The following is a 13,352-nucleotide window of genomic DNA, read 5'->3' on the forward strand; positions in this document are numbered from 1 at the left end:
ACTTTGGTATAGAATCGCCTTGGGGAGTTATAAAGAGTATACCCGCTCCTGCCCCATGCTGTGTGTATGAGCCATCAAAGTATAGTTGCCATGGCTTTGCAGGTGATATCGTTAGAATGGACTCATCTGGAAATTCTGACTGTAGAGGAACATCATCTATCATGGGAGCATCTGCCAGTTGATCTGCGATGGCTTGTCCTTTTATGGCTTTTCTGTCCACATATTCAATGTCGAATTCACTCAAAATCATTACCCACTTGGCCAGCCGCCCAATAAGTGTAGCTTTGTTGAGAAGATATTTTAGTGGATCAATTCTGGCAATCAACTTAGTCTTGTGAGTGAGCATATAATGTCATAATTTTTGTGAAGCAAAGACCACAGTGAGACATGCACGCTCAATTGGGGTGTAGTTCAGCTCATATCCCACCAATGTGCGACTGATATAGTAGACCGCTTTTTCCTTGCCGTCAGGTATTTGTTGTGCTAGGAGTGCCCCTAGTGCTGTTGGAGTAGCTGATATGTAAAGTAGCAATGGTTGATCTTGAATTGGTGGCATCAAAACTGGCGGGTTCAAAAGATAGTCTTTGAGTGCCTGAAAAGCCTGTTGACAGTTCTCATCCCATTTGAACTTGATGTTTTTGTGTAGCAGGTGCTGGAAAGGGTTGCACTTATCTGCAAGTTGTGCTATGAATCTTCGTATGGACTGGAGTCTTCCTTGTAAAGACCGAAGTTGACTGATATTCTTGGGTGGCGGCATATCCAAGATAGCCTTGACTTTTGCTGGATCAGCTTCTATTCCTCTTTTAGACACAATGAATCCTAGGAGCTTCCCAAAGGTTACTCCAAAGACACATTTCTTTGGGTTTAATCTTACCTTGTATTTTTCCAGCCGATCAAAGACAACGGAAAGAATGTCCAAGTGTGTATTTCTGTCTATTGATTTAACCAAAAGGTCGTCAACATAATCTTCCACCGTTACATGCATGAGATCATGGAAGATAGTAGTCATAGCTCGTTGATACATGGCACCTGCATTTTTCAGCCCAAAGGGCATGACATTCCAACAAAATGTTCCCCATGGACAAGTGAATGATGTTTTATGTTGATCTTCAGGTGCTATTCTGATTTGATTGTATCCAGAAAATCCGTCCATTAAAGATAACATCTCATGGCCTGCTGTGAGATCAACGATTAAGTCAATGTTTGGTAGTGGAAAATCGTCCTTTGGACAAGCCTTGTTGATATCCCTGAAGTCTGTACATATTCGGATGCTGCGATCTGGTTTGCTAACAGGTACTAAGTTGGAAATCCATTCAGGATAATCAATTGGACGTATGAATCCGACATCCAGTAATTTCTCCAGCTCCGCCTTGACTAATAATGCCACTTGTGGATGCATTTTCCTCAATTTATGTTTTACTGGTTTTGCCCCCGGTTTGACTGTTAAATGATGCATTACTAAATCGGGGTCTAGTCCAGGCATATCAGCATAAGACCATGCGAAGTTGACTTGTCGTTCCTTAAAGAAGCTTATGAACCTTGCTTTCTTGGCCTCTGTCAATGATTGAGCCAAAAATATGTTATGTGGAACCTCTGTTGTACCAATGTTTGTCTTTATAGTCTCCTCTACCAACATGGATGATTTTTCCTCGTATGATGCTGGGAGAATGTCAAGCCTTCCATCTTCGGGCGCCTCAGAGAGGTTTTCACCCTCAGATACGTCCTTTCTTTTTACTTTTTTAGAGTCAGATAGCGCCACAGTGTGGTTTTCGCCATAAGACCCTTGTTTTGTTTTTATTTTCACATTTTTGCGACTAGAAGGCCCGACACCCTCACCAAAGTATGCCATGTTATTAAGCTCTATGGCATATCCTGCTTTATGGTCTCCAAGAGGAAGATCATCGCGAATGCCAAGATAATCGACAATAGCTTCTTCATTTTGAAATGTATCAAGCTGTGCTGGTCCATCCTGATCCCAGTCAATGAGTTGGGGGTGAACGAGGGGAAGGTCTTTAGTGTTTTCAGAGTTCGCAAGGCTAATAGTGAAGATGTGGTTATATTCAGGTATGTCAAGATAGTCATCGAGGTCGTCAATGGCACTCTCCTCATCAGTTTCGATCGTGAGTGAGTCCAAATTATCATCACTAGTAGCACCCTCAGGGACAGGTGTCCTCATCCTATGTGATCTTGACCTAGGGCCTTGAAACGAAGCTTGTGCGGGATCCTTATGGGTCGATTCTTGACCAACTCTGAATTTCTTGTAAAACTCCTCCTCCTCTGTAGGTTCCTCTGGCTCTCTAAATGTCTCGTTGAGCTCATAGTCGCTGGAGGATTTGTCTGAACCCCATTCCCATTCATTGGAATCTGTAGAATAATCATCTTCTTGTTGAACTTCAGCCACTTTGACTCGCCATATCTGTTTTGTTCTTTTGTTGTGAATCTTGGGAGTTAGAAAACCAAGCCCCTTGGAGCGTTCCCTTCTTGTAGTTAGCTCAGGTTGTAAAGGCTCCATGACACCTTCCTTGCGTAGTCCAAGAGGACTCTTTCCATCATACCCGAATCTTTGCAAAATTTTGAAACCTTTGCCATAGTTCGCACAGGGTATTATAATTTGATCATGTGTATCCTCTTCAGCATCCTTATATAACATTTTATATAAAGTTTCTTCCTCTAGTTCGCCCCATTTTTGAAAGACGGTAGGATCCCATTTGAGTAGCATGATGGAGATTTGCTTATTAGGATGTGGCCTCCCATATTCCTTGGGAGAGGTCATAACTTGTCGTAAGAACATTGTTTGATTCAGAGTATATTCTCCCATGCCTTTGTCTTGAAACTTGGCTCTAAGTTCACCTTGTTTGGATGTCGAGGGCTTTAATGACTCAGGATCAATATATGCTGAAGAAGGAGTAGCTTCACGATTGCTGGGAATGATAGTCTCAGTATGTGATCTCAAGTTATTGCAATATATGAATGGATTTGGATCACCGTTGACCGTTACCTCGACTCCATTATGAGGAAACTTAATGCACTGATGATATGTTGATGGGACTACCCTCATTTCATGAATCCACGGACGTCCTAGCAATATGTTATACGTAAGGTCTAGATCCAGGACTTGACAAACCACATCCTTTGTGACTGGCCCTATTCTTAGTGGTAAGATGACCGTGCCCTTGGACGAACGCTCTTCATCATCATAAGCCTTAATAGTGATTTGGTTTGTAGAATTTACAGCTTTGTCAGAATATCCCAATTGTCTGATGGTGCTCAATGTACAAATATTAAGACCTGCTCCTCCATCTATCAGGACTCGCTTTATTCGGTGTTTATGTATGAAGGCTTCAATATGTAGAGGTGCGTTATGAGGCTGACTTATGGAGGCGTCATCGGCTTCTGTGAATGTGAGGGAGTGTGGAACGGATAGGTATCCCACCATGGCTTGAAACTGGTCCACGTTTAGATCAGTAGGGACAGCAGTATCTCTCAAGGTTTTGTCAAGGACAGCTTTATGCGCAGGAGATATACGTAAGAGCTCAAGAATAGAGATGAGTGCGGGTGTTTTCCCTAATTGCTCTACAAGGTCGTACTCAGGCTTAGTTGACGGAAGATTGGTATTCTTAGTAGAGGTACCTGGCAATGTGATCTTACCTCGACGGGTTGTAACATGACATTCAGAGGTAGATGCGGACGAAGATCCCACACCTTTTAGGACAATTTTGGGTCTTTGCGAAGGATTCTCGGGATTTTTGTTTTTGATAGTAATGGTAGAAATATGATTGTCCATTGAGATGTGATTGATAGTGGAATCATAATTGTAAGATGTTCTGGTGTAATTGGCTTGATCATCTGTGACTTTGCCTTTTCCCTTGTCATGTTTTGGGAATGGTTCCTTAAACACCTCATGCTCTTGGTTAGATGAATGTCCCTCAATCTCAATATCTCCTCTGTCAATGAGGTCTTGTACAATTTTTTTCAATCGATGACAATTACTTGTCTTGTGACCCTTGCTCTTATGAAACTCACAATATTCATCATCATTCCACCAATTCGGTTTTACCTTTGGTTCATATGGAGGAAAATCTGGGACCGTGATCACTTTGTTTGCTACAAGCTTTTTGAATACTGATTCAAGTGGTTCTCCCAATGGAGTGTACTTCCTTCGTGGTTTAGCAGCCGTTTGATTGTTCACTTGATTGTTGGTAGAACTTGATCCAGAAAAGACGAACTTTGGTCTCACTGTATTGGCATCAACAACACCATCATTAACTGTGTTCTTGTTCTTGTTCCAAAATTTTGGTTTGTCCTTTCCTTTGAAGTCCTCTTTGTTTTCTTTGAATAGCTTGATAACTCCTTGTTCAATTAAGACCTTTTCTGTTGCTAGGCCCTTTTCAATGACATCCTTGAATGTAGACAAACAAGCTTTTCTGAGATCATAGCCAATAGCCTTGTTAACATTTTGTGTGAACATTTCCACCATTTGTTTTTGTGGAATCTCACAAGAGCATCTGCTAGCTAAGTTTCTCCATCTCTGTAAGAATGTTGCGAAAGATTCTCCTTCCTTTTGTTTCGTGTTGCACAAGGTAGTAACTGAGACATCTGTTTCAATGTTGTAAGAGAAATGCTGAATGAATGCCTCTGCTAAGTCGCCCCATGACTTAATACCGGGAGGTAATTGAGAAAACCATTCCATAGCTTGATCTCCTAAGCTCTGTGGGAACAACCTCATCAAGTATGTTTCTTCTGCCGCTACCTCAATGCAAGCTGTGAAGAATTGTCTTATGTGTGCCTTGGGGTCTCCTCTCCCTCTATATTTGTCAAATTTTGGTGTTACAAAGTGCGGAGGAAACGGAGGCATTGGAATGCTCTTATCGAAGGGATAAGGGCATATATCTCTCATAGTATATGTGGGTTTTGATGTGCCCATGTCTTCTACTTTCTTTTGTAGATCTCTAATTTGTTGCTCCAAATTATTTTTGGGAGGAGATGGATTTCTTGTAGCATATCCCATGTTTGAAACACCCATTTGAGGAGGAGCTTGCTGCATATATGGATGATACTGATCGTAGACATGTCCATATGGAGGTCTATATTGTTGCGACATGTATGGAGCACTTGGCATAACTTCTTGTTGAGGGACCCCATATCTGTTTTGTGTGTATAAACCATATTCAATAGGCCTTTCATTTTCCATTGTGTTGCCCCCAATTTTGGCATGAGGTCTCCTTGTGTCCAAATTTTGAGGAAGTCCTTGAGTATCCATTTGTCTTGGTTGACCCATATCTTGAGCATGTGTTTGAGCATAGGGCCTCCATGATGGTCTTTGAGTATAAGTATCATACATTTGAGCTTGTGTATGTGGGATTGCTGGTTTCTGAAGCAAAACTGATGGTGACTCCGGCATCATATTATTTGGTCCTCCACTATTAAGTTGAGTTTGTTGTGAAGGTCTACTTTCCATAAGTTGAGATAAGTCAAAATCATGTGGTATTTTGGTGCCACTTTGTGCCATCATATTTAGGAAATATTGACGATCTCTCCTCATTATCTCTTCAACCAATCTATTGAATTGAGGATCCATTATAGATTCTTGTATGTCTGCTGAAAGTATTGAAGAATTGTCCACGGTGTCATTGTGTGTAGCGTTGTGTATAGTGTTCACGCTTTCCACATTTGGATTGTGTCTATAAACATTCATGTCTGGTAATGTAGTGTGCTCAGGATTGTAGAAGACATCATTGTCATACTCATAAGAACTCATGTTTGCGGATTCTTGAGCTTCTTTAGCTATTCTCCTAGATTTTTGAAGGCGGGTTTCAACCATAAACTAGGTGTTTAGCAATATGTGAGAGACTAGACGGAAAATATGACAAGAGTATGGAAGACCAAGAGTTGTATGGAGTGTAAATGAATCTTAGGTGTACTTGCAATGTCCAAAGTGTAAGACCAAGTATGTAAGTAGTAGAGTAGGTGTGACTTCCAAAGAGAGGATAGTTTCTCTTGATGAGGTAAGCTGACCTTGACTCTAAGTAAGACCAAATGAGACCCAAAGGTAAGAAACCTTGATGAGGGACCACTTAGCAAAGTGTTGTTGTATGTAGTGTGTTGACAAAGTAGGATGAGGATAAGCAAGTGACCTTTTGACTCAAGTTTAGACAAGTATGAATGTAAAATGAGATGTGAAGCAATGATGGACTATGTGAGACCTTAGAACAGGCTGAATGCTAGATGAAATCTGAAGAGACAACCTAGGACGCTCAAGTATGCCGAAACTGATGTCTTTTGTTTGTTTGACTGTTAGAATTTTCAAATCTTGACACAGACGCCTCTGTATACTTCACAGACGCAGTTTTAAGACACAGACGCTACTCTGTTTAACGCAGACGTGATTCTGAGATTTCCCTGTTGATGTTTGCCGGGACTGTAACAGTTTTTTTTTTTTTTTGCAATTGTGGACACAGACGCTCCTGTACACTTCACAGACGCGATTCCCAGACACAGACATGTCTCTATTCGACACAGACGCTGATAAAAACACAGACGCTATTCTGTACTTCACAGACGCGTTTATCTAACACAGACGCGGTTTGAACAGACACAGACGCGTTTCTGTAACCTTAGTGCAATCTTTCCTATCTGTGAATTTGTTTTGCTGTGACCGAATCTGATTGTTCGACTGTTTTTCGTGACAAGAGGACACAGTGTTGATGACCCAATGTTTGCAGACTATTTAGACTCCAAAAAGTGTGTTGTTTGATGTAAAAAGTTTTTTGCATACACTTGAAGACACAAAAGACACAATGTTTTGCTGTTTTGTTTTTGAGTGTTTGAATGTTTATCATAAGTCAAGCACAATTCTTATGGCTGGCCAAGACAATAGTTGTTGATCCCACATGGGGTTTTACCCCCGAGGCTACGCTATTCAGAGCGGATACTTAGATGCTTGACCTCACTGGCTCCACCCTCGGCACTCACTTCTCGGGTCAGCCAAGCATTAGTCCCCATGAAAACTCCCCATGGCGAACTTTGTATCTCTACTAAGAACCGTATGTGTGTGGGCCGCTACCAGAGGTCCGACCTCCTGCCCCAACAACTAGAAGGATTTGGGCCTCTAAAACAAAAAGGTGCTAGTAAGGGCATCCGCTCGTGTGGCCATACATGAGGCACTTTCAGCTCTGTAAATACAGAAGGCTCCCAGCCGGTAGGGGTTACGCCCTACAAATGATCAAATAAATTTGATCAAACGGGTTTATGGGGAGACATAGTGTCGGTATGAACTAATCAGCACACGTTATTCATAGTTTTCACCATGAATACATTTGATTATAGTGGTTTGGATGAGGTGGGTTTTCCTCGCTACCACTTGGGTCGTTCTCTTCTCACTAGTAGTCCTAATGACCACACGGGAAGATAGGCCCTCTAAAGAGTAAACAAAAAGAGCCTATTGCTTAAGACACAAAAGACAATGATTCAATTTTAGTGCACCAATTGAAGTGTTTGCTAAACTATGAAACAAGGCACACAATAAAAATTACAAAACCCTAGCTAAGGCCCTGCAACAAAATTGTTAGTAGTTTGGGTTGTTTCAAATGATAACCCCTTCCTGCAAGCACACAAGTTAGGTAAATTTTTAGAAAACCCAAAAAGACTTTGTGAAAAGGGGCCTTCAACAAAAACGTATTTGCCTCCAAAGCAAGCTGCACAAATCAGGTTAGCTAGATCTGCAAAGGTTAGCCAAAAATAAACCAGATCTGAAACCCTAAATACAAAATCCAAAAACCCGAATTGAAAAACTTGAAAATTTGCAAAATAGAATGCACAGACGCTGTTATACCAGACACAGACGCATCTGTCCGACACAGACGCGGTTCTGTAATTCACAAACGCGGCCACAGAACATAGACGCTTCTTTCATCTACAGACGCGATAAGATGATGCACAGACGCGATTCAGAATCACAGACGCGACTTTCGGAAACCTGCAAAAATAGAAAATGACAGAAACACAGACGTGATCCAAGATATCACAGACGCCTCTGAAATACAAAAACGCGATCCGAACACTCGCAGACGCGAAAAAAACCTAAAATATCGTCAAAATCGTCCGATCTGCAACTTCAAAAATGCGAAATCTGCAACAAAAATGTTAAATGCAAAGGGACAAGGGTCCCACCGGGCGTGCCAAAATGTGTATGGTGAAAATGGATAACAATGAACAATAATATTGAAAGACTAAAATGGATTCAACCACAAAAACCTAGCCTAACAATGAACAAAGATCCACCATAACATATGAAGATAACCTAAGACAATGCAAATAACTCAAAATCACAAAGATTATACCATCACATGTCCACTAGGGTTTTGATCTCCATTCTTCCTATCTCCATTGATCTTGCTTGATATACTTGCTCTCAGATTTTTGTATGCACAAGAGCTCAACAAAGAACGGAATGTGGTTGCAAGTGGAATTGTAGTGTAGCCAAGTACTCCAAAATCAGTCATTAGGATGTGTCATTAGTCATTAGGGTTTGACAATGAAGAAAGCATCTCCTTAAATAGAAGACACAATAAGAAATGGAGGGTTAAGATTGAGAGGTGTAAAAAGAGAGGTCGGCTAGGATTAGAGGGTAGGTATAAGAAATACCAAAATAATGAAAGAGGTAGGTAGTGTAGGAATTAAGAGATGAATGACATATGTCATGTGTAGAAAAAGATAATGAATTAATTAAATAAATAAAGATTTATTTAATTAATAGAAGAAGTAGGACAATTAAATAAATAAAATATTTATTTAATTTAGGAAAGGGATAATTTAAATAAATAAATGTATTTATTTAAATGAGAAATAAGGCTAGAAGAGGATAAATGAATTAATTAAATAAATAAAAATTTATTTAATTAATAGAAGAATTAAGCTTAGATAATTAAATAAATAAAATATTTATTTAATTAGACATGACAATTTTGAGTGTCTACACTCCCTTTTGTAACTTGACAAACTCTACAACTCTGCACAAATTTCTTAACATCCTTATGAATCTAGGGCCAAAAGTATTTCTCACTCATCAACGCTACTATTTTGTCAACACCAAAGTGTCCAGCCAATCCTCCACTATGTTTCTCCTTTATCAAATTCTCCCTCATAGAACTCTTAGGTATGCACAACTGAACTCCTCTAAATAACATCTCATTCTGAATGAACTAATCCAACCACTTACTCCTATCTTCCATAACCGGTTCTTTACATGCTTTCCAAGGTACTCCAAAATCTGGGTCATCATTATACAAGGTCTTCAACTCTTCAAATCCTAACACTATCACTCTCATTTTTGTCAGCGAATTCCTTCTCCTACTCAATGCATGAGCAACTTTGTTAGATTTCCCACTTCTATGCTTCAACACAAAGGTGTAACTCTGCAAAAATTCTACCCCTCATATGTCTTTGATTCAACTTACTCCGACTGTTCAAATATTGCAAGGCTTGATGATCTGTATACAAAACAAACTCTTTAGGCAATAAGTAATGTCTCCACTTCTTCAAGGCTTGAACTATGGCATAGAATTCCTAATCATGCACTGAATATATTTTACTAGCATCATTCAACTTCTCACTGAAATAAGCTATTGCTCTCCCTTCTTGACTCAAGACTGCTCCTATTGTTGTTCCACTTGCATCACAATCCACTTGAAATACTTTATTGAAATCCGATAAAGCCAATACAGGTTGCTCAGTCACTTTCTGCTTCAATGATTCAAAAATTTTGTTTGCTCTAGTGGTCCACCTAAATTCCTTCTTATCTCCTCTCATTGTCTCAATCATAAGGTTACAAACTGAACTAAATTTTTTGATAAACTTCCGGTATAAACCAGCCAACCCATGAAATTCTTTCCAATGTAGGCCACTCAACAATTGCTTTCACTTTCTCTGGGTCCATCTTCAAACCATCAGTAGATATCACAAATTCCAAATAGACTAACTCCTCCTTCATGAAAGTACACTTCTTAAGATTTATCAGCAACTTATCTTCTCTCAACCTCTACAAAACTTGTCTCAAATGCAACACATGTTCCTCTTTTGTCTTACTGAAAATCATAATATCATCCAAGTACACAATATCAAACTTACCCAAGAATTTCTTCGATACCTCATTCATCAACCTCATGAAAGTACTAGGTGCATTAGTTAACCCAAAAGGCATCACCAACCATTCATACAGTCCTTCATTTGTCTTGAATGTTGTTTTTTACTCTTCTCCTTCTCTGATCTTGATCTGATGATATCCACTCTTCAAATCTATCTTTGTAAAGTACTTTGCTCCACTCAAACAGTCCATTATGTCATCCATCCTAGGTAAAGGGAACTGGTATTTCACTGTGATCTTGTTTATTTATCTGGAATCAGTACACATTATCCATTATTCATTATTCTTAGGTGCTAACATTGTTGGTACTACACAAGGGCTCAAACTTTCTCTGATCAAACCTTTCTTCAACAACTCCTGCACTTGTTTATTTAACTCCTCATTCTTTGCCGGTGTCGACCAGTGTGCAACTTTGTTAGGCAAACTAGCTCTGGGAATCAAATCCATGCAATGACTGATACCTCTTACCAGTGGTAATCCATTAGGCACATTATTTGAAATGATGTCTTCATATTCTATTAGCAATTCCTTTATCTCCTCTGGTTTCTCTTCTTCCAGTTCTGATCTCTTAGTCTTCTTAGGAACCAAGGCAAAACATACATTCTCATGTCTCATTCCATCTAGCAACTTCCTTCCATCAACCAAATAGATCCTAGCATTCGTACAAACTTCACTCTTCAAAGGCTCCTCTAAAGGTAACAAGATTTGCTTCATTCCATTTGCCGCAATGGTGTATATGTTCTTTCTCCCATTATGTATTGCATGTCTATCAAACTGCCAAGGTCTTCCCAACAAAAGGTGACAAATATCCATAGGCATAATATCAGACAATACTTCATCATGATAATTCCCAATTTTCAATTTCACCAAACATTGCTCACTTACCAACAACTTATGTTCATCCTAAATCCATGCTATCTGATAAGGCTTAGGGTGTTCCAACCTTTTCAAATTCAACTTATTCACCATCTCCTCAGAAACAAGATTATCCGAACTACCACTATCAATAACAACTTTATAGCACTTATCGGATACCTTATATCTGGTCTTGAACAAATTCCTTCTCTGCAAGGGCTCCTCATCTTCATCGGTGTGACACAAAATGTAATACCCCTCCTTGATCAGCCTCTTTTTGTATATTTTGATTTACTTTTGTGATTGTTCAGTGAAACATTATTGTATATTGATTAGAATGTTATGCAATGTTATTTCGTGCTTTATCTGGATCTGTGGTGTATGATTTTATGCAATATCTCAGTGCTTTGATTAATGTTATTTTATGGATCATTATCATGGACTAACACTTTTACCTTACATTGTGATGCATTATTTATATGTTGCATGTTTGCAAGTGTACTGGGATGCGAGGGGATGATTTTCCTTCACTCGCTCTGGTGAGACATGGAACAGCATGATTCTCCCTCATCGGTTTGTGTGTCATGTCTGTATATATATATATATATATATATATATATTGGTCTATATGCACATATGGATTCTTATGGTGCAAGACATTGCAGGTACTAGTACCGGGTAGGTACGAGGTAGTGACTCCACCTGGTTTCACAGGTTTGAGCATGCCTTATATATCTGATGGGAGTGGAGGAGATAGTTGTTGTACCCTAGTTTGTCCCGCAGTTATACTCATGTGAGTGTTGTCAATCGGTTGTCTTTCCCTTCTGGTTGTTATGTGAGTCATGGTGCCTTGGTTTAGTCATTTGAGAGTCGTCATTTGATCATTCTTGGTTTTGCATGTTTTTTGTTCATTTAAATGGTTATTTAATTAAATGGATGATGTTATCTTATGTTGGCGTAATTAGTTGATTATTATGCTTTGTGATTATTGATTTATTTAACTAATGAATTGCTAGACTAAATGGTTAAGTGGCTTATTTCATTGTGTAAAGGTGCATTGATATATTTGTGAAATAAATAAACTACCTAGTCATTCCAATGATAAATGATTTTGTTGAAAGGAAGTATTTTTGGAAATAGAAATTAATAAAAAGCTTTCCTTTTTACTTTTCCATTTGACCTTTTTATTTTAATTGTTGGAAAAGAATTATTTTTGGAAAAGGAGTAAATTTGTGTGAGATTTTGCCAAGATCAAGGGCACAATGAAAATTATAAAATAGAGACAAAAGAATGACAAGAACAAACTTTATTCTCATCAATATACAAATGATCAACTGGATTAACCAATATAATGAATATAGGCCTGCTTATATAGGCATGGCCATATGGATGTACGAGCACACAATCATGACATGTGGCTCAATGAGAAACAAGGGTAGGTAAGAAATACTAGGGGTAGGTAGGAGAAATAATATAATATTCCACAAGAGATGGATGACCCACCGAATATGGAGTGTAACAGAAAAACAAGACCACAGAAGGTGGAATTTCTCCTACAAGCTCTATCCCTATGTGCACACTTCCCTGAGTGTCTCAAACCCAAACTATGAAGAGATGCATTATCCTAAGTTAACTTCAGTAAAGTGTAATAATATACATAATGAATATTTATTTACACCAACACACCCCCTTAAGTGCAACTTAGGGGAATGAAGACTCAAGTCAACAATGCAAGATGGGTCTCGGCTACTAGGCCATGATAGGTATCCATGTACAATATGCAATGCAATCTCTCACAAACGGAGAAAGGGAGAAAACCCAATGGGAAAAAACTCCCCCCCAAAAGAGAGATGAATGTACAAAAGACTCTCAAAGAAGAAGGACAAAACCTCAAAGAGGAAAAAGTCCCCCCCATAAGAGAGAAAGGAGAAGTCAACATACCCCCCCTAATGAAACATCTCGCACCCCCAAGAGAGCTCGCAACTACTAGAACTTATTCTCGGTGAAAGGTTTGGTGAATATGTCTGTAACCTTCTCCACTGTAGGACAATACTGCAAGTCAATTACTTGCTCCTGAATCAGCTCTCGAATATAGTGCATATGAATCTCGATGTGTTTGGTCTACTGGTGTTGGACCGGGTTCTTCGAGATTGCAATAGCACTTTGATTGTCACAATGTAGAATTGTCGGTCGTGGAGTAGTGAACCCAAACTCTATGAGAATCTGCTGAAGCCAAATGGTCTTAGTCGCTGCATTAATAACTCCTCGATACTCAGCCTCAGTCAAAGAGAGAGCAATAGCATGTTGCTTCTTGCTCTGTCAACAAATGGGACCTCAACCAAGGTAAAAATTGTAA

Source organism: Cryptomeria japonica, chromosome 8 (genome assembly GCF_030272615.1).
Source record: "Cryptomeria japonica chromosome 8, Sugi_1.0, whole genome shotgun sequence".
NCBI lineage: Eukaryota > Viridiplantae > Streptophyta > Pinopsida > Cupressales > Cupressaceae > Cryptomeria > Cryptomeria japonica.